The sequence below is a fragment of the Tachypleus tridentatus genome, unplaced genomic scaffold, assembly GCF_004210375.1.
Source record: "Tachypleus tridentatus isolate NWPU-2018 unplaced genomic scaffold, ASM421037v1 Hic_cluster_2, whole genome shotgun sequence".
Classification (NCBI taxonomy): domain Eukaryota; kingdom Metazoa; phylum Arthropoda; class Merostomata; order Xiphosura; family Limulidae; genus Tachypleus; species Tachypleus tridentatus.
Genome location: NW_027467782.1, coordinates 41,282,150 through 41,304,790, shown reverse-complemented (window position 1 = coordinate 41,304,790; position 22,641 = coordinate 41,282,150). Strand labels below are relative to the sequence as shown.

At 33.9% G+C, this 22,641-nt stretch overlaps 1 long non-coding RNA gene across 2 annotated transcripts; it reads left to right on the top strand.

Moving 5' to 3' along the window:
* Positions 1–5,451: 5,451 nt before the first annotated feature.
* On the top strand, positions 5,452–13,647 carry LOC143242640 (uncharacterized). Of its 2 annotated transcripts, none has more exons than XR_013023032.1 (2): positions 5,452–6,390; positions 9,656–13,647. It is a non-coding gene; the product is annotated as an uncharacterized LOC143242640 (long non-coding RNA). The 2 variants fall into 2 exon arrangements; XR_013023033.1 differs by lacking the exon at positions 5,452–6,390 and adding an exon at positions 7,986–8,506.
* The last annotated feature ends 8,994 nt before the right edge of the window (positions 13,648–22,641 follow it).

Below are 22,641 nucleotides of genomic sequence, written 5' to 3'. Positions count from 1 at the left end.
GGATCAGTTAAACTTTCTGGCTTAAGCAGGTTTTAGAGCTCAGACAGTGAACATGCATTTCCTTAATTATATATATATTTTGAGCAGAATGTTATGCTTGCTTCACTTGAGGGAAATAAGACATTTGTGAATAAAGCTATTATACTGTTTATGCTATAGTTATTAGAATAAGAACAAAAATAGACATTCAAAATATACACAAGTACACAAAATTTTAAATTTATTTGAAGAAAGTGTTCAATATCAATTGTTTCCTTTTTTTAATGAGCTTTCTCATGTGGTTAAAAGAGAACGCCAATTGTACGACCTTTTCACGAAATTCATTTTTCCACTTCATTTTTCCATACAATTTGATAGCATAAGCATGACTTAACACTTGCAATGAAGTAGAAATTTGTATTTCCTCACTTATCTTTTCCCATTTTGTTCATCTTCTGAATCTCTCACACTGTTACCATCTTGATTCTATTATAGATTTTAAATCAATTTCATCAGTTTCTGTTAAAACATTCTTGTCAACATTCACAAAACTTTCTACGTTCACAGAATCATCTGCATCATTCTTCTCAATCAGAGTTTGGATTTCACTATAATCATCATAACAAACAACTTCTCCACAATCTCAGTCATTATCAAGAATAATTCCAGTTTCGAAAACATTTTATTATGCATTCATCTTTTGAGCATTTGACTGAATGACTTAAAATTTTCATGGTCATTTCAGATGCTCTCTTACAGTCATTCATGTTTGCAATAATATGCTGAAGCATCAATTTTTCTGTATTTCAGTTTTATACGCTGTATAATTCCATTATCTAGTGGCTGTAGAACTGACATTGTACATGGAGGTTGAAAGACTAAACGAACATTTGAAAGTTGAACGTTTGGGTGGCAAGTTGCATTATCTAGAAATAGCAGATATTCCTATTTTCTTGTTCCATTCTTTATTTAATTTGTTCAAAAATTCCTCGAATATAGCACTTGTCATCCACGCTTTATTATTCGCTTTCCATTCCACAGGAAGTTGATACTTCCTTAAATTTTTGAAACAGTGCGGATTTTCACTTTTACCTATTACCCATGGTTTCTCCAGTTTTCCATCAGCAAATGGGACCAAACGTACAGTCAATTGTTCTTTCAAATAGAGATCTCCAGAATAATGATGGCAGAAAAAAAGAACAGAATATATTTAACCAATACTTACTGTAACAAAATGTCTGAGAATTTATTAATATTTAATCAAAAACATTCTTTCACCTTACTCAGGTTATAATCATACTTGTTGATAAATGAGATAGGTGAAAGATAGTTTTCCATCTGCACTACACAGGTTCTTACATATAGAGGACCTTCTATAAGAGATTTCTTAAGATAATGCTGCAAAATGTGGATATTTCCAGTTTGTATAGGTTTCACCTCTCTGCAGTCTCAGGCTTAGACAGGTTTTACTGTATATTGGATTACATTTTTTTATCTAGTCTTTTAGGGATTTTGAAAATTAGGTAAGTGTATAATAACAGTATTTGAACCACACTGTTTGCCATATCAATTGCTGATGTTGTGTTTTATTTATTCCAGGTGATTATTAAGTTTGTAAGAAATATCACATAGGTTGAGAGATGTACTTCAAAGAATTAAATGAACAGCAAGAGCATAACTCAAAATCTAGTTATGTACCGTATTGTGGCTGACTTGACATAAAAATCTAGTTATGTACCGTATTGTGGCTGACTTGACATAAAAATCTAGTTATGTACCATATTGTGGCTGACTTGACATAAAAATCTAGTTATGTACCATATTGTGGCTGACTTGACATATTGTGGCTGAAAAATCTAGTTATGTACCATATTGTGGCTGACTTGACATTGTGGCTGACTTGACATAAAATCTAGTTATGTACCATATTGTGGCTGACTTGACATAAAAATCTAGTTATGTACCATATTGTGGCTGACTTGACATAAAAATCTAGTTATGTACCATATTGTGGCTGACTTGACATAAAAATCTAGTTATGTACCATATTGTGGCTGACTTGACATAAAAATCTAGTTATTATTGTGGCTGACTTGACATAAAATCCTTATTGTGGCTGACTTGACATAAAAATCTAGTTATGTACCTTATTGTGGCTGACTTGACATAAAATCTAGTTATGTACCGTATTGTGGCTGACTTGACATAAAAATCTGGTATGTACCGTATTGTGGCTGACTTGACATAAAAATCCAGTTATGTACCATATTATGGCTGACTTGACATAAAAATCTAGTTATTGACATCATGTAGTGAATTCTAGATTGAGTAAAGTAGATCGTTGACAATAATATGGCAAACTTTGTGTAGTTGAAGTACTGTTATTACACACACTTGTAATTCTGAAAAATACCAAAAATATTAAATAAAGAGTTTATGTGAGTTCTTTCACCGTTATCTCTGTTATAGCAAACACCTTATGCTAGTAACAGAAATTAAACCAACAATGGGCATTTAATACCAATCTGGTCCTCATCATCATTTGAGTAAAGTTTTTAGAAAACAGTATTCTAATCATTAGCATGAACCTGTTCCAGTTAACAAAAAAATATGATTTGATAACTAGCTTGTGGTATCCAGGCAGACTTGATATCTGACAGACAAAATCAAGTACTCACGATGTGCAGACTCCAGAAGTGTTATGCAGAGTATAATAATAAGAAACAGGAAAGGAAAAACAAGTTGGAAAAGTTAATAACCCAAAACACTATATTTTGTGAGAATAATGTGTCCAAAACTGGGTGGTCTCTGTATTTCTTACGAGTCAGACAGATTGCCTTAAATAGTTAGATTTTCAAACATATTTACACAGTATAAGGTTTGTACTAAATCAAGAATAATGATTTACTGTACTAGTGTAAAGTTCTACAATCAGCATATTATTTATGTCAAATATGATTCCAAATGATCATAGCCAAAGGTGAGAACCCCAACTCATTACTGACTTGGACAAGTCTCTGTCCTTTAAAATGAGCTTCATCCCACCCTGAGAGAAAGAAACAGGACCAAGCTAGTACAATCTGCTGTGGAGTAGCCATTATAACCTTTACTTAAAGTTGATGATTAGTGTTGATGGTCCTTACATCTGGTCCACCAGGATGTGATGAACAATATAGAAAATTGTCTGACAGTTAATTAATAAAGAAATATTTGATGATATAGTTATGGAAGGGTGAAATTAGTAGTTCTTTTAGTTGAAACAGATGTATCAAATTTCTTTTAGCAGTATATACCCTTTTTTCTTTAATTTTGCATGTGCTAAAAAATTCTTGACTTTACATGAATTATTCTATTTTGTGTTTCATTGTTTGAATCACATATCTGATGGATTGGGATGTTGATATTGTACTTGTTATTCTTCACTTAATGTTGGTTCCTATTCTAACCTTTGGACTTCTATGATTTTAAGTTTCTTTCTCAGACAGCTTTTTGGCATTTGTTTAACTGTGGATGACTGTAGGCTTTATACTGACCATTATCACACCCTGTACTTACAGCAATTTTTATTTTTATATTAAGATATTTTTTTAAAACTTAGTTTGTATGGAAGAGAAAGGTAGTTTCTGTTTTCAAGTTAACTTTAAGATGAAAATTGTTCTGTTGTTTGTACAATGAATTGTTATCTTGCTTATCTTATCTTCTTCAGTTCATGCCTGAGTTAGTGTTATACAAATAGGCAGTGGCTTCTTTCTTTCTGTTTATTAATAGCTGCAGATGTTTCTCACCTTCTGTATTTCTTGCTGCAGCAACCTGGGACCTTTTGGATAATTTTCTTTAGGTTGTGGGGCAGAATATGCCTCATACTTTCACTAGATGCAATGTATAGTATATTCAGATGACTTCTATGTAGACATTTTTAGTACACATACAATTCCATGTCTTTGCCCAAACAATGTGAATTTTGAAAATCAAATGCCAGAATCAGACTAAGTGACGATAAGAACCTCCTTCTAGACTCCTGTCATGCCTGAGTGATCTTCTAAGCAAGGCATGTTTTAACCTTTTCACAAATGAGGAGGGTTACCCTATGTAAATAAAGAACCCTCCCAAGTCAACCCAAATCCTCCACACCAGGTTTGGTCCTGCAGGCTCTAAGACTGTGGGAAAAGCTCATGGAAAAACAAACAAAAATTCACATGACACAAACTAATGTAGGATTGTCTTTTTTATGAAGAAGTTGCTGTTAATCTGTGATGACAAGAAAACCCACTCACAGAGAAAAAATATGTAAAAACATCTGGTATGGGTAGAGAAAGCTCTATGTAGAGGAGCAAACAACGTTTCGACCTTCTTTGGTCATCGTCAGGTTCACAAAGAAAGAAAGAGGTAACTGACAGATAATGGAAACCAGATTCAAAGAACACAAAAAGTCACCTTCACACGTTTTCAAACACAAATAAACACAACATAACCATAGAAAACACCCAAATGGAAAATTGAAGAAGCCTTACTTATACAACAACTCAAGCTCAAAATAAATCAATACAAAGGAACATCTTTATACCTACATTAATAAATATAATCAAACATCTAAGCACGCCCTCTACATTCCTACACTCAATTACACAACTGTTTTTAAATGTGGTAAGGTATCAATCAGTTACCTCTTTCTTTTTTTGTGAGCCTAATGATGACCAAAGAAGGTTAAAACGTTATTCACTCCTCAATATAGAGCTTTCTTTACCCATACCAGCTGTTTTTACATATATAAGTTGCTGTTAAGTTCTTCTAACACATTTGGTTCTTATTTTATTTTGCTTGTTTTCCTTCTATTAATAATATTAATTACAGTGTCCACCATTATTTTTGTTTTCTTTCTTTTCAATATGATATAATTTTTTCAAATGAATTCCAAGAAGCAGAGTAACTGCCACATTTAACATTTTAAAACATGCAAGTTCTGCTTCCAGAGTAATTTTCATGAATAATAATTATTGCTCTGGTTGAATGGAACATATACAAATGAAATAGCAATTAAAAGAAAGTTATGTTATAAGTGATAATAATATAGGTTTCAGTTGTAAAGTTTTGTTCACAAAAATAGGTATATCATGAGCCTGGAAGTAGCAATATGTATGAATTAATTTTGTTGTTTCCATAGGATCCATGTTTTAGACAGTATTTTCAATTAAAACGGTGTGAGTTGAACCTATGTAATTGAAATTGAAGTGAACAAAGAAAATTATTGTGTTATATTTTGGGATATAGAAACAAGTAACTAATAAAACTTATTCATCCCAAGTGAGCTTATACTCATTCCATTCAAGAAGAATAAGGCAAAGCTGGGTGTCCTCCTACCAATAATGGAACCCTGGATGATTTTCATAGTTCCACATGTATGATAGCAAGACCAGTCTAAGCTTCATAGTTCTTGAGCTGTGTAGTCTAAGCTTTAGACATATATGATAGGAGCAAGACCAGTCTAAGCTTCATAGTTCTTGAGCTGTGTATGGCCCTACTTTTTGACAATTTTCTTTATTTCATAGAACATGGAAGAAGATCCATGAGTCCTCATAATTCACCATGCAACGAGTCACTTCCAGTGCTATTGGAATAACTTAATTTGTTCCATATCCTCATAATTCTAGGGACAAAGGATGTTTCCTTGCCTCTCAAGTTGGGGGGCTAGGATTTTGGTTTGTAATCACAACTCAGGTAATCTGTGTTTTTTAGGGTGTGACAGGTTCTCTAATTTTGAGTTTGGTTTGTTGCATTTTGTACTTCATCAGGTTGGGATAAGGGTTTCTCCATTTTTGTGATGCTTGTCGTCTCTTTGTAATTCTGTTGAATCAACATGCAATATTCTGTAACTTTCAGGTTTGGTTCTAGTAATTCCACATTACCAAACAAGACCAAAAGCAAAGCAGTCCTCATGCTCTAACCACTATATCTTAGATTTGTGTTTGGGTTCACAGTCCCTATAATTCCAATAATGAGATGTGGGACTTTGTCTGCCTGGTTATGACCTGGAAGAATTCATGTTCCTCTAAAGATTTTATAATTTTGTATCTGTGGCTAGTCTGCCTTTACCTCTCATAAATTAGATTTCATATAGCCAGAGCAAAGAGAATAGATGTTCCAGAAGTAATGTGGAACCCTCTGGTATGGTTTTTCCTGTACTCAAAATGTATTTCCTCCTCCTTTCACTCTCTCCTTTCTCCCTAATTTTGTGACATCCATTCAGTGCTAAGTCACAAAGAAAAAAGGAAATCCAATCCAGGTTGGACAGAGAACATGATCCTTCTAATTGTTTTATACATACTGTCAACCGTGGTGTCTGTCCATCAGTTCATCTGTCTCATGTTTAAGACAGCCACTTCCTGGGTTGAGAGTGAAAAGCTACGAATGAAGGTAAAGTTCAACATTAACTATTTACTTAACAGTAGAACAGGTATGAATAATGTTGACAACAAACAGGATATTCTACACTAACGTGTTATGAATTAATAACACTGTCATTTACATATCAACATGTGACGTAACGGTATGCTATTGTTGAGTGGTTTTTAACATGACTGAAAAACCAATCATTACTTCTCGTAGTTGTTGGTGTAAGGAATATAGGTTCAGAAAGTTTGATTAATAACAACAAAATATACCAGTCATTCAAATTAATATAGAATTTTGTCTAATGAACAATTAATTTTATGTTTAAGGACATTAAAGTCATTTGTTGAAACACTACACACAAAGAGATAAGGGTCCGATATGGCCAAACGCGTTAAGGCGTGCGACTCATAATCCGAGGGTCGCGGGTTCGAATCTCCGTCGCGCCAAACTTGCTCGCCCTTTCACCCGTGGGGGCGTTATAATTTGACGGTCAATCCCACTTTTTGTTGGTAAAAGAGTAGCCCAAGAGTTGGCGGTGGGTGGTGATGACTAGCTGCCTTCCCTCTAATCTTACACTGCTAAATTAGGGACGGCTAGCACAGATAGCCCTAGTGTAGCATTGTGCGAAATTCCAAAACAAACAAAACAATTTCGGTCAAATGGACACAGATATGCACGCCATGTCGTTTATGTAATAGTGAGATTAGAAAATATAATTTAATTAATTGTTTATATTGAATTTACCTAAACTATATATCCTGAATTTTATATAATGCTGCAATTGTTAATATGAAGCGTAAAATATCTTACGTATTCCACATTCACTATTTAAAGCAAAACTAAAATAATACATTATTTCTAACCAGATAACTAAAATACGTTGCTGAAATAACAATCATTTAATCAAAACTGAAATACATAGAAAGTAAATTACTGGCAATAAAAAAATGCTGTACATATTTTAAATGGTTCAATGTTAATGAAGGTTACATGATATTTGGTGTTGACTAAAGTTGTTTGATGTAGATGGTTTCTTTAAGTATGAATTCCAGATCAGTATCATCCCTACAAAGAATATTTATATTTTATCGTTCATGTCTTGTTTCTTCACTATGTTAGCGTATAAACGAAAACCATGTGTCACCAAACATTTCTGTGTGTTTTCATGAACAATCCCATATTTCATTTGTTCTTACTACCAGATGGCGTTCGGCTTTGTCAGTATATCAGGCCATGCAGTTTTCTTAGGTGAAAATATGGACAAGTCATGAACAAAGATAAATTCGGATGTCTTTAGTCAGAAGAAATCCCATGTGTATGATATGGGGTTAAACCTAATCTGGGTCTAAAACATAATTAGTGAGTTATAAAAACCAATTACCTATCATCATATTGTTCTGTATTTTTTACCTTATCTTTTTAACTTACCTGTTGTTTTTTTATCCAACACCAACTTGTAAGCACCTTTCACATGTTGAGTGCACACTCACATATCATATTTTAAACTAATTCTAAATGTATACTAACAGTTTTATTCAGATATACTTGAGACTTTATAATTTTGAATCATTCATTCAGTGTATGTCAAGAATTAAAACCAGTCCAGACTTGCATGTTTGTTTATATGTGAACTGCGACGAGTTTCTCCAGTAGACAACATACCTATTGATTTTTGACTTCTAATCCCAAATCCTATGAACGTATTTGTTAACCAATTATCATTCCTACACATACTAATTACTCATGTCTTGTTTTTCGTACAATTTTCTAAGTGATTTACTTACTGCAATCTTTTTACCTTTTATGATATTACAGAATTTGACCTGAACAACGACCACGAGTTGTGAGTAACCTTCAGATGTTGAGTGCACACCTTTACATTAAACTTTAAGCTAGAAATAATTCTAAGTCTGTACGAACAGTTTTACTCAAAAATACTTTGTAATTAATAATTTTGTGGCATCCATTCAGTGCTAAGTCACAAAGAAAAAAGGAAATCCAATCCAGGTTGGACAGAGAACATGATCCTTCTAATTGTTTTATACATACTGTCAACCGTGGTGTCTGTCCATCAGTTCATCTGTCTCATGTTTATGACGGCCACTTCCTGGGTTGAGAGTGAAAGCTACGAATGAAGGTAAAGTTCAACATTAACTATTTACTTAACAGTAGAACAGGTATGAATAATGTTGACAACAAACAGGATATTCTACACTAACTTGTTATGAATTAATAACACTGTCATTTACACATCAACATGTGACGTAACGGTATGTTATTGTTGAGTGGTTCTTAACATGACTGAAATACTCAATCATTACTTCTTGTAGTTCTTGGTGTAAGGAATATAGGTTCAGAACGTTTGATTAATAACACCAAAATATACCAATCATTCAAATTAATATAGAATTTTCTCTAATGAACAATTAATTTTATGTTTAAGAACATTAAAGTCATTTGTTGAAACACTACACACAAAGAGATAAGGGTCCGATATGGCCAAGCGCGTTAAGGCGTGCGACTCATAATCCGAGGGTCGCGGGTTCGCATCCCTGTCGCGCCAAACTTGCTCGCCCATTCACCCGTGGGGGCGTTATAATTTGACGGTCAATCCCACTTTTTGTTGGTAAAAGAGTAGCCCAAGAGTTGGCGGTGGGTGGTGATGACTAGCTGCCTTCCTTCTAGTCTTACACTGCTAAATTAGGGACGGCTAGCACAGATAGCCCTCGAGTAGCTTTGTGCGAAATTCATAAGCAAAGAGATAAAGAGAGCTCTAAAAGGGATTGTTTGAAAAATTCTGTTTGGTATTCTATCTGGGATGTTTACCAATTTTAGGTTCCAGTTACATACAAATAATTTGAACATATTTAATCCTAGCATTTGGTTACCGTCATATAACAAGTAATACTATTTATATATTTTAATATAATTCATTCCCCATATGGTAAAGCACTTATTGTACAGAGTTACAACATTAAAATCAAGGTTAAAATTATTCTCAGTTAACAGATAGCCAGATATGGCTTCACTACAGAAATAACACACACATAATATAATTTAATTTTATTTGATGTTATACTTGGAAAAATGTTTATTTCACAATATATTTTTCAACAAATTATTTGTTAATATTTTAATTCAGATATTTTGTACTTGATATAAAGTTACTAGTCCTGATTTTATTTAAATATTGATTTTAGATATCATTACATCATTATTTGTCATGTCAGTTGTTGAGTTTTGTTTACAGTTATATTCATGGTTAATGATTTGTTTTGATTTACAGAATTCTACCAAATATACTGCAGCATAATTATCTGAGATAACTTGAAATTACTGGTTCAAGTGTTAATGGAAACTATAAGAAGAGACGAAGGAGAAAAGATATTTCTGTTTGTCTGCCACATTAATTGGTTGAATTCAGAGTATTAGAAATGTTTGATTGGCAGACACAAACTTTATTTTGGAAGGACAATGTAATAAGATTCGCAAAATGTTTTGTTAGGCATCGTTTTGAAAAATATTTAAAACTATGCACACATAGATAATTATACCAGATTATTGTACATAGTCTAAAATATCTAGTTTCATACTATTTTCGATGGAATATCTTTTTGTTCTCACACAACAGATATTATTGTTCAGTGCAGCTTTCAATATGCGAAAATATGTTTGGTCCCACTAGCCTTGAAATTCTCATCTACCGCACGTTTCAACAATGGTTCATCTGCGTTGTAGCATGTAAATAAACAAGCACAACGCTTCACTGAAACATACTCTACTATCAAAGCTGGAAGCTGGCTTCCTATTTACTCTAGAACACAGTCTTCAAAGTTGACAGAAAAGAAGTACCAGAAGTGTGAGGAGAGTAAAGTATCAATGGGAAATATATTTTCAGTGTAAGAAAACATCAACTTTGATACGATATCTTACCTAAAAATAACAGGAATCACATTGAGAAGCTCATATTGACTTGGTGGAGGAACCTAGATGAGCAGTTCTCGGAAAGTGTCCACAAGATGCCCCTGGAGTGTGACTTCTTTTCTTGGAGGAACGCACTTGTGGGATAACGTGTAAATAACTAGGTACACTCTTATTCCCATCTTGAAAGTACGGGTCACTACGTTGGGTGTAAAATGTCATTTTTAACTGTAGATATCCGGGCTGGTCCACCTTCTTTCCCATGTTGGGAGGAGGGACATCTAAGCAGATACAGTACATATAAAGTTGTCCACCTTCTTTCCTATGATAGGGTGAGGAGCATCATTCCCAACACAATACATCTACAAGGGCCCACATACTTTCCCAGGATAGGGTGGGGAGCATCCTTCCCAATACAATACATCTAAACGGGCCCACTCTCTTTCCCATGATTGGGTGGGGAGCATCCGAGCTAAAACATTACATCTAAAGTGGTCCACCCTCTTTCCCATGATCGGGTGGGGGCATCCTAGCCAACACAGTACATCTAATCTGGTCCACCTCCTTTCCATACCAGATCTCCAAAGAACCAGCCTGCAGGAGATGGTATGAAAGGAGTTTCTCAGCCGACTGGTATGTTCTTTGCCTGTTACAACTCCTTCTGAAACAAGATAAACCTTTTAACACAGTTAAGATATCTTTTTTGTTCGTTTGCCTTAGAGTTTTGGTCATGAGATTTCTCATAATTCAGCATATGTCTTCCAACAATCTTAGAAACACCAACTTCCTATTTTCTAGTTCGCTCTATTGTATTTAAAAAATTGTTTTGTGAATTTACTAGCTTTTAATAACAGAGATTTGCTTTGTTTTTCTAATTACATTTTTTTTTTCATTTGGTAACTTAGAAGACCATATTACTATTTCTCTATTCCTTGTGAGAGAAGAATTTCTTCACATAAGTGAAATTTCAACAGGAAAGGAAAGTTACGTGTTGATGACATGACAGCCACTTTTCATATAATAGTGAGCACCATCATGTAGTCTGTAACTTCATTCACATCTATTTGACGTGACAGCCACTTTTCATATATTAGTGAACACCATTATGTTGTCTGTAATTTCACATCTATTTGACGTGACAGCCATTTTTCATATATTAGTGAATACCATTATGTAACCTGCAACTTTATTCACATCTATTTGACATGACAGCCACTTTTCATATATTAGTGAATACCATTATGTAGCCTGCAAGTTCATTCACATCTATTTGACATGACAGTCACTTTTCATATATTAGTGAACACCATTATGTAGTCTGTAACTTCATTCACATCTATTTGACTCTCTTTCATCCCTTCGATTTCAATATGAAATTTAGCAGGAGGTCAGCTTGTTTGTTTACGTTCATCTACTTCTAAAGCTTTGTGAACTTCCAACTGAGGACAGTATTGGACCATCTTCTCCTTATGTGGGCTTAATTTCTCATGTATATTCCAATCCAGGTCTTTTTCCCTCTTTCACAATCCCGTTTGTATTAATCTAATCCTGATGTATTACTTGTTTTTCATCATTTACTTACATTTTAATACATACTGATTTCTTTTTAAACCAACTACATTTTAAGGACCACATGTCTGGTCCTCGTAGTCTTACTGATTCTTACATTAAGAATTATGGGTATTTTTACATGCACTATCTAGATTCACAAACTGTGGTATAAATTTTGAATTTTGGGCTGCTGACCCATTTAGTTCAGTTCAACTATCCAGTACACAATTACCCTGCCTTTTCCTGAACCTTCTTTGTTTGCCTTTTCGCACTTTACGTCTTCATTTCATGTCAGAAGTACTTCATAGAGATGCTGGTTCCTTTGGAATGATTCTTGTTCCATCCCATTTTCTGCTGTGACTTGTTTTATACAAGTTTTCCTCCTCCGGTCCAACATGTCAAAAAACGGATGGATTACAACCATTTTTACACATGAGCTTTCTCTCCAGTTCTTTTCTCCCTTACTATCAGTTCACGATAGTATAATAAGAATCACGTGAGTTTAGGTTGAAGTTGCCTAAAAACTAGTGTCACGCAGATACTCAAGGCAGATGATCACAGAAGATATAATCTCTGTGTGAACTGGTGAGTATCTAATGGAAACACATTTTCATGTAAGGAAATGTTAACTTCTTCCAAAACCAGATGTCTTCTGAACTAACCAGTTGGAGATAATAAAATGGGGGTTCCAATCTTCACCTTTACATTTGATACAATAGTTTTATGATGTGTTAAAATTTTTCCTTCCTACTTTTACTTTAACGTTTTTCATGCTGTTTATGACTTTTTATTTTCTACAGTTATTAAGTAACTTCCTTCTTCATAAAATACCCCTTATTAGTACTTCCCCTTAAATATCACTTATTCATCAGACTCGGTGTCGAATTATCATCCTACTATCAAAACTCTTCAAACTTCAAACGTGGCTTTTGGATTAACTGTACATATAGCTTACTTACTTTTCATTTCCATATATCATTTTTCCTTTGTGGTATACTAGAGAACGTTATATCAGCCGGGTACAATCTCCTGCTGGTTATTTTGTGGTAAAACTGGTTTTAGAAAAGTACTGGACCAACCAAATAATATTAGTTGGCTAAGAAACCCCTGTCATATCTTCTTCAAAAGGTTAATTCTCAGGTGGTCTGGTATAGAAAGGAGACAGACTGGTCTAGATGCACTGTGTTGGCTAGGATATCACACATTACCATGGGAAAGGTGGACCAACCATCATAGCTACAATTAAGGATGTCATCCTCTTTGACACCCAGTTTAGTGAAACGTACTGTCAACATGGGCGAAGACTGTATCTGGTTATGAGCGTTGTCCCACATGTGTTTTCCTCTAGGTTGGGATGTTGCACTCCAATAGAGATGCATTTGGACACTTTCCGAAGAGTGCTCATCACTGTTTCCTCAACCAAGTCAGTGTGAGTTTAGGTAAGATATCGTAATATCGACTCACACTTCTGGTACTTCTTTTCTTGGAAGCGGCTGCGACAGTAGAAGTAGCCACGTTCCTGTTGAAACCTTGGGTAGGTGGAACTAGTGTCGACAGAAACTGAACAGTAAAGCCATCTTATGAGAAGTGGTATCTATCGGAAATATATTTACGGTGTATGAGAAATATTAAGTTTTCATAAATTCACAATCAACGTACAATAACTTTTTCTTTAAAAAATATAGACACTACAGATGTAAAGCAAAGCTGAAAATCGACATTACCAAAACTGTATCCAAATTTTATGTGCGTATTCTAGTGTATATATATAAATAACTATAAATAAACGTATTTATTGGTCCTTCACTTTGTAAGTTCAAAAGTAGAATTATTTGGTTTTCTTCATGCAAAATACTTACCATCATAACTTATCAGTATGTTTAACCTGTAAAGGCAGATCACAGATATAATGACACATTTAAATGATATAACAGTAATATCTGATTCCATGTAGTCCAAAACATCATTTCCATAATGTGGAAAGGATATTGTTGAAACATTTTACTCAGAAGAGATTCAAAGATATTATATTCATATGTTCAGATTTTTTATTGATACGAATAAATGAAATCATGTATATGTTTTGCAACAAGATTTTATCAAAACTATAGGTATGCTGTATAAAAAAATCATAAAACAACAACTAAAGTCTGAATTCTTTAAACAGTGAACAGACAGTTTGATATATTTTTATTACATTGGTTCTTGACCAACATGAGGAATGTCTTTACATTTGTTAATTTCAATACAAGTAGGTATTGAAAATACAAAGTACTAACTAATTTACATTTTATAATATCTTTGTATAGTTCTACTATTATTAGATAGGCTTGTTTAAAAGATTCTAACAAACAAGTTTTTAAATCTTCATAACATGTTCGATCCTACCTGATTCATTCAATACTAAATTATTATTTAATAGAAACTGATCAAGAAATGATTTCTATATTTACTGAAATATTAAAATTGTTCATGTATGATGATTTAACACGATCACATTTCATATTTTTAGTAGTATGCACAGCGTTCAGAATGTTATAATAACCAAATCAACATCTTGAATATAAGGTTCCAGTGGTACAGTAGCAAGATTATTTGTAATTTAGTATGTAGTTGGTTGTCACATTTAAGAAATTATGTGATGGTCATGAAAAATAATCATGTACATGGATTGTGAAGATGTGTTCAAATGAAGGACTTTTCAAGATGGAGATAATCCTTAAACTTGAATTAAGAAACAAGGCAACATACATCAACATTTTCAACAACTTTCACTAACACTATATTATTGGTATACATTCATTAACACTATATTAGTCCTGTATGGCCAGATGAGTAGTCGCTTTACTCTCAATTTGAGGGTGACGGGTTCGAATCCCTGTCCCACCAAACATGCTTGCTCTTTGAGCCAAGTGACGATCAATCTCAGTCTTCATGACTAAAAGACCAGGTGAAGAGTAGACGGCCTTTCACTGCTAAATTAGGAACGGCGAGCGGAGATAACTCTCGTGTAACTTTAAGCAAAGTTCAAGCCAAACCAATTAACACAATATCACTGGTACATTTTATTCTGTAAGGAATACATTCGACATTTATTTTGATATAGTTTCGGTGGGTGTTTACAATAAGCTACTTTAATAATACCCTAACCACCTGGCTATGCCGGGACGTTAGACCTGGAATCTAGATCTAATTGTTTATCTACACAACGCTTGTATTCTAACGATACGCTACATGTACATTTTTAATTTACAGACCATACACTAGTAATGTTTTTAATGTGTGATTCGATTCAAATATTCACATTTCGCCTGAAAGAAGCACCACCTACAGACTGCTATATATACTTACAGTTTCTGAGATAATATAATGTGTTGATAATATATGTGTAATTAATTTGTTAAAATGTCTCAACACTTACAAGTTATAACAAATGTTATATCTTCATATTGGTGAACTACTAATCCTGTTTGACAATAAAATAGTAAAAACATTAGGACCAACACGGTGATTAACTTAGCAGTAGTTCACATATAAACAAAAGTTTATAAAACAGTGGTGCATCTTCATATGTACATCTCTAAAATCAGTGGTTCGATTCCTCTCGGTAGAAACAACATATAGCCCAATATTCATGATAATTTCATTCTCCGAAAGAAAACACTTTAAAGGAATATGTTTGTAACTACGTCAGTCACAACCGCTGTCCTACAGTTGTTTGTGTGGGTTGTAGTTCAACTAGAGGGTTAGGACTTGACTGTACGTAGCACGTGCATAACAGGAATATGATGGTGTTACTCGCGTGCAGCAGCCACATTATTCTACATGGAGACACCAACAAAGATAACCAAAGGTCAACCCTGTATTTTGTTCAAGCAACAGCATCACAACCAACTAGAATTATTACACGATTCAATTCTAAGAATTTAACTGAAAATAGGGTTTATATTTTTTTATTATTTTGTTATTAGGTCCAATATAGCGGAATAAACAAAGCCGACCAGGTGCATGAAGTCACATGTATAACCTTTATAACAGTCTCGTACACGTTACTCTGACACCTACATATAGATTCAAGACAGTCACGGTGACATCTATAACAGTCTCAGTAATGTTGACATTTACAACGGTGTCACACTAGCCACTGTCACCCATAAAAATAGTCAAATCAGCTACACTGAGGAATATAACAGTGTTAGTCACACTGACTCCTATAATCGTTTCTCAAATGTCATTCTGACACCTAAATCGTCTCACACCAGTTACACTGACATAAATAATGTAATCAACCCTAGTTGCACTGATGCTCATCGTGGTGTCACAACAGTCACATCGGCTCTAATTTAAACACTAAACAGCAGATGGAGCTGCTGTTATAGTTTTATTAATCTCGAAGTGGTTACGCTAAAAATAATATTAAACACACGCTTATTAATTCCGAAATAATCTTTTACCAATGAATCATTTTTGAACATTTGTTTTTGTTTTGCTTTAAATCCATCAAACAAAGCAAAGTGTAACTAGGAACTTTCAAATTTTCTACCATGAATACATCATGGGTTATTAACAGGTGGTTTGTTTACTGATTTTCTTCCACAGATGCCTCCTTTAGTCGTCCCTAATTCTTGAAGCGACAGACTAAAGTGGGATTGGCTGTCACATTTTTAACGTCTTCAAAGTAGAAATGGTAAACATGTTTCAAAATGGGTTTCGATCCAGTGATTTTTAAATTACGAAACAAGCATCTTAATCCCTAGGTCATGTCAGGCATCGCTAACAATCAAACATTTCCAGTACAAAACATGGAGTTCGAATACAAGAAATCCGTTTAACCTGTAAAGGCAGATCGCAGATGTAATGACACATTTAAATGAAATAACAGTAATATCTGATTCAATGTAGTCCAAAACATCAATTATGGTAAGGATATTGTTGAAACATGTTATTGAGAAGAGATTCAAAGAGACTATATCCACATGTTCAGATTATTTATTGATACGAATAATTGAAATCATGTATATGTTTTTGCAATAAGATTTGATCAAAACTGTGGGTGTGCTCTATAAATATAATTATAAAAAAACAACAATTAAAGACTGAATTATTTAAACAGTGAACAGACAGTTTGTCTGATATATTTTCATTACAATGGTTCTTAACCAATATGAGGAATTTCTTTACATTTGTTAATTTCAATACAACTACGTACTGAAAATACAAAGTACAAACTAATTTACATTTTATCGAATCTTTGTATAGTTCTACTATTATTAGATAGGCTTGTTTAAAAGATTCTAACAAACAAGTTTTTAAATCTTCATAACATGTCCGATCCTACCTGATTCATTCAATACTAAATTATTATTTAACAGAAACTGATCAAGAAAACATTTCTATATTTACTGAAATATTAAAATTGTTCATGTATGATGATTTAATACATTTTATATTTTTAGTAGGATGCACAGGGTTCAGAATGTTATATTAAAATAATGTTGAATAACCAAATCAACATCTTGAATATAAGGTTCCAGTGGTACAGTAACAACATTATTTGTAATTTAGTATGTAGTTGGATGTCACTAATACTTTGTCACGTTTGGGAATGTATGTGATTATCATGAAAAATAATAATGTATATGGATTGTGAAGATGTGTTCAGATGAAGGACTTTTCAAGATGGAGATAATCCTTAAACTTGAATTAAGAAACAAGGCAACATACATCAACATTTTCAACAACTTTCACTAACACTATATTATTGGTATATCTTCATTAACACTAGATTAGTCCTGTATGACCAGATGTGTAGTCCCAATGTGAGGGTAACGGGTTCGAATCCCTGTCCCACCAAACATGCTTGTCCTTTCAACCAAGTGACGATCAATCTCAGTCTTCATGACTAAAAGACCAGGTGAAGAGTTGGCGGCCTTTCACTGCTAAATTAGGAACGGCTAGCGGATATAACTCTCATGTGACTTTAAACAAAGTTCAAGCTACACCAAACCAATTAACACAATATGACTGGTATATTTTATTATGTAAGGGATATATTCGACTTTTATTTTGATATAGTTTCGTTGAAGTGGGTGTTTAATATAAGCTACTTTATTAATACCATTTTTACGATATTAACACCAATAACAGCTTCGCTTCAGTCACAGTGACACCCATGTTGATGTCTCAGAAGTCACAGTGACACTTGAAGAGGTAACTGAAAGCGGAGCTAGTTTTACTATCTGACATTTTGTGTGCAAATATGACGAGTTTCTGTAACGTTTATTACATACAGGAAAACTTTGTGTTTATAGTTTTGACTGATGATTTACATAAGGTAAAATGTTAGTAATTTGGAATGTCTATGACGAACTCCTATTTCAACCTTAAAACAATAACCACAGACTTAGCTGCCGTTCACAGAGACACAGTTATGGACATTCCAGACACAGAATACCTAGATGTTTTCAGTTACCTGGAGTTCATTGCCTCATATTGAAGGTATAAAAAGTTTAGCTGTCTTGTAATAGGCTGGGTGTTCAGCATCAGACTCGTTCATTTTGGTAATGTAGTCGAAAGTAAAGAAGTGGTATAAAAATTGTTAAACTGGACCCAGATGTGTTCTATATAATCACCTGTACTTACTTAGCAGTATTTCATGTGTGGTGATGGGTGATCTCTTTCTTTTCCTAAAGAGAATCAGCTTGTTCGATAACGTTTACCACATTTTTTTGTGTTAGACCTATATTGTTTGCTTTTGAAATTTCTCGCAAAGCTACACAAAGACTATCTGAGCTAGCCGTCCCTAATTTTGTAGTTTAAGAAACGAGGAAGGCAGCTGGTCATCATCACCTACCGCCAACTCTTGGGCTACTATTTTATCAACTTGTACTGGGATTGAATCATTTTATAACGCCACCTCGATTGAAAACGCGAGCATGCTTGTTGTGACAGGGATTCGAGCCGTTTTCTTCAGATTACAAGTCGAGTACCCTAACCACCTGGCTATACCGGGACGTTAGACCTGGAATCTAGATCTAATTGTTTATCTACACAACGCTTGTATTGTAACGATACGCTACATGTACATTTTTAATTTACAGACCATATACTAGTAAAGTTTTTAATGTGTGATTTGATCCAAATATTCACATTTCGCGTAAAACAAGCACCACCTTCAGGCTGCTAAATATACTTACAGTTTCTGAGATAATATAATGTGTTGATGATATATGTGTAATTAATTTGTTAAAATGACTCAAAAGTTCTATCTTCATGTTGGTGAACTGCTAATCCTGTTTGATAATAAAATAGTAAAAACATTAGGACCAACACGGTGATTAACTTAGCAGTAGTTCACATATGAACAAAAGTTTATATATTAAGGGTGTATTTCACATGCTACCCTATATATGTAATCATAACTTATGGTTGGGATAGAGTATTGTTTTAGTTGGGCTTGGTTGGGTCTGTATCACAAAATGTCTGTTTTTGAAGCATTTGTGATTATAATATTAATATTCGTGATGTACTCCGATAAAACAGTGGTGCTTATTCAGATGTACATCTCTAAAATCAGTGGTTCGATTCTCTCGGTAGACGCAGGAGATAGCCCAATATTCATGATAATTTCATTCTCCGAAAGAAAACATTTTAATACGTTACGAATATGTTTGTAACTACGTCAGTCACAACCACTGCCCTACAGTCGTTTGTATGGGTTGTAGTTCAACTAGAGGGTCAGGACTTGACTGTAAGTAGCACGTGCATAACAGGAATATGATGGTGTTACTCACGTGCAGCAACCACATTATTCTGCATGGAGACACCAACAAAGATAACCAAAGGTCAACTCTGTATTTTTTCAACCAACTAGTATTATTACACGATTCATTTCTAAGTATTTAACTGAAAATAGGGTTTCTGTTTTTTTATTATTTTGTTATTAGGTCCAATATAACGGAATAAACAAAGCCAACCAGGTGCATGAAGTCACGTGCATAACCTTTATAATGATCTCATACGCGTTATTCTGACACCTACATATAGACTCATGCCAGTCACAGTGACATCTATAACAGTCTCAGTAATGTTGACATTCATAACGGTCTCACACAAGCCACTGTCACCCATAAAAATAGTCAAATCAATAACACTGAGGAATATAACAGTGTTAGTCACACTGACTCCTATAATCGTTTCTCAAATGTCATTCTGACACCTAAATCGTCTCACACCAGTTATACTGACATAAATAATGTAATCAACCCTAGTTGCACTGATGCTCATCGTGGTGTCACAACAGTCACATCGGCTCTAATTTAAACACTAAACAGCAGATGGAGCTGCTGTTATAGTTTTATTAATCTCGAAGTGGTTACGAAAAAAATAATATTAAACACATGCTTATTGATTCCGAAACAACCTTTTACCAATGAATCATTTTTGAACATTTGTTTTTGTTTTGCTTTAAATCCATCAAACAAAGCAAAGTGTAACTAGGAACTTTCAAATTTTCTACCATGAATACATCATGGCTTATTAACAGGTGGTTTGTTTACTGATTTTCTTCCACAGATGCCTCCTTGAGTCGTCCCTAATTCTTGAAGCGACAGACTAAAGTGGGTTGGCCGTCACATTTTTAACGCCTTCAAAGTAGAAATGGTAAACATGTTTCAAAATGTAAATACAAAAACGGCTCCGGTCAGTTACCTCTTTCTTTGTGAACCTGTCGATGACCGAAGAAGGTCGAAACGTTGTTCGCTCTTCTATGTAAAATATTTTCTCAATCCAAACGAGCCGTTTTTGCATATATGGAAATAGTAAGGTTGTCCGTAAACACAGCTTGATATGGTATGTGAAAACATTCACATTAGTAAACAATCAACATGAGACTGACATGAATACACCTTCTTCTAGATGCTTTAGACATGTTAAAGACAGATAACACAAAATAACGTCAAGTCTTTTTTCATAATAGGATTCTAGATAAAAGACGCGAGAATCCAAGACGTACAGTTAACTCTGAGTTGGTCATCGCTATTAACAAGATAAAGTGATTTGATAATTTTATAACAAAGAGGAAGAACTGTAAACATGTTTATTTGGTTATAAACTGACAGATTTATATACCAGTTGAGATGATTGTTTACCATATTTCTTTTCAGAAGTTCTAGATCTGGCTAATAAATAATAATACGTTTCTAAACATTTGAACACAGTGATAAATTAATCGAAATACGTTACATTGTACTTGTTTCTCTGACTAATCAGTCTAATTGTATGGTTTGATTGTAATAAAGTGTAATATCTAATGTATTTATACTAGTCTCTGTTTGTCTCCCTTTATTTATCAATCAAATTTCAAGACATAAAATGCTCAGCTAAACGGATTTATTGTATTCGAACTCCATGTTTTCTACTGGAAATGTTTTGTTGTTAGCGATGCCTGACATGACCTAGGGATTAAGGTGCTTGTTTCGTAATCTAAAAATCATTGGCTCGAAACCCATTTTTGAAACATCAGTGATGTCGAAAAAATCCACTTGTTGAGAAATATATATGCAAAAACGGCTCGTTTGGGTTGAGAAAATATTTTACATAGAAGAGCGAACAACGTTTCGACCTTCTTCGGTCATCGTCAGGTTCACAAAGAAAGAGGTAAGTGACCGGAAGCTGACCACATGTTTGAAAGGGGTTGTGTAACTGAGTGTAGGAATGTAGAGGGCGGTGTTAGATGTTTGAATATATAATTTTATGTATTTTATTAATATAGGTATGAAGGCGTTCCTTTATATTGGTTTATTTTGGGTTTAAGTTGGTGTATAAGTAAGGCTTCTTCAATTTTGCGTTTGTTTCTTTATTTCTTTATTTGTAGTGAGTGTTTTTTATGGTTGTGTTGTGTTTATTTGACTTGCAGTGTTCGAAAACGTGTGAAGATGACTTTTTATGTTCTTTGAATCTGGTTTCCAGTTTTCTACTTGTTTCTCCAATATAGAAGTCGTGGCAGTTATCACATTGTATTATATAAATAATGTTGGTGTGGTGTTTTTCAGTGTAGTTTTTGCATAGTATAGACCTCAGTTTTGTGCCTGGTTTTTGAATAAATTTGGTATTAACTGGAATGTCATATTTTGTTACTAGATTTTGCCAAATGTTGGTTATTTGTCTGCTTACTATTTCCAGCAGTAGTGTGGCTCCCAGAAGAGAAAAGACAAATACCAAACGTGCAAAAAATCAAAGTTGTGGTCATTGAAGGTTATTCAATGTGACAGGCTAGTCCAACCTTTTATGATCCAATAGGGTCGTATGGTTGACACTTATGATGTAAGTAAAACTGACACTGTTAACAACAGAAGTAGTTGATATACAAAAGACGTCTTAAGTTACTTAGGCTATATTCTTTACATAGATTCAATAGCGGAGTAAATAAATATCTTGTCGTAACTTTTGATAAATGTAAGGTTTAATTGTTCTTATAAGATACACATTACTACGAAGTAACCAATCTCAGTGAACTTGGAAGAGAACACTACACCAAAAGGACGAAACAACCATTGGATCACAAGTACTGACAAAAGAAAAGCTGTAGACATGTGGTCTTTTCAGTAGACAAAATGGAATCAATCAGAGAGTTCTTATAAATGGAGATCAGTTAAATTAATGAAACAAAACAAAAACTCAACATACTAAGAAACCAAATAAACACAGCCATAAAACTATGTTCACCAGATAAAATTAACGACGAATTAGACAAAACAATACTTCATCAACATTAATAAGTTTCCTCCACAAACCATATAA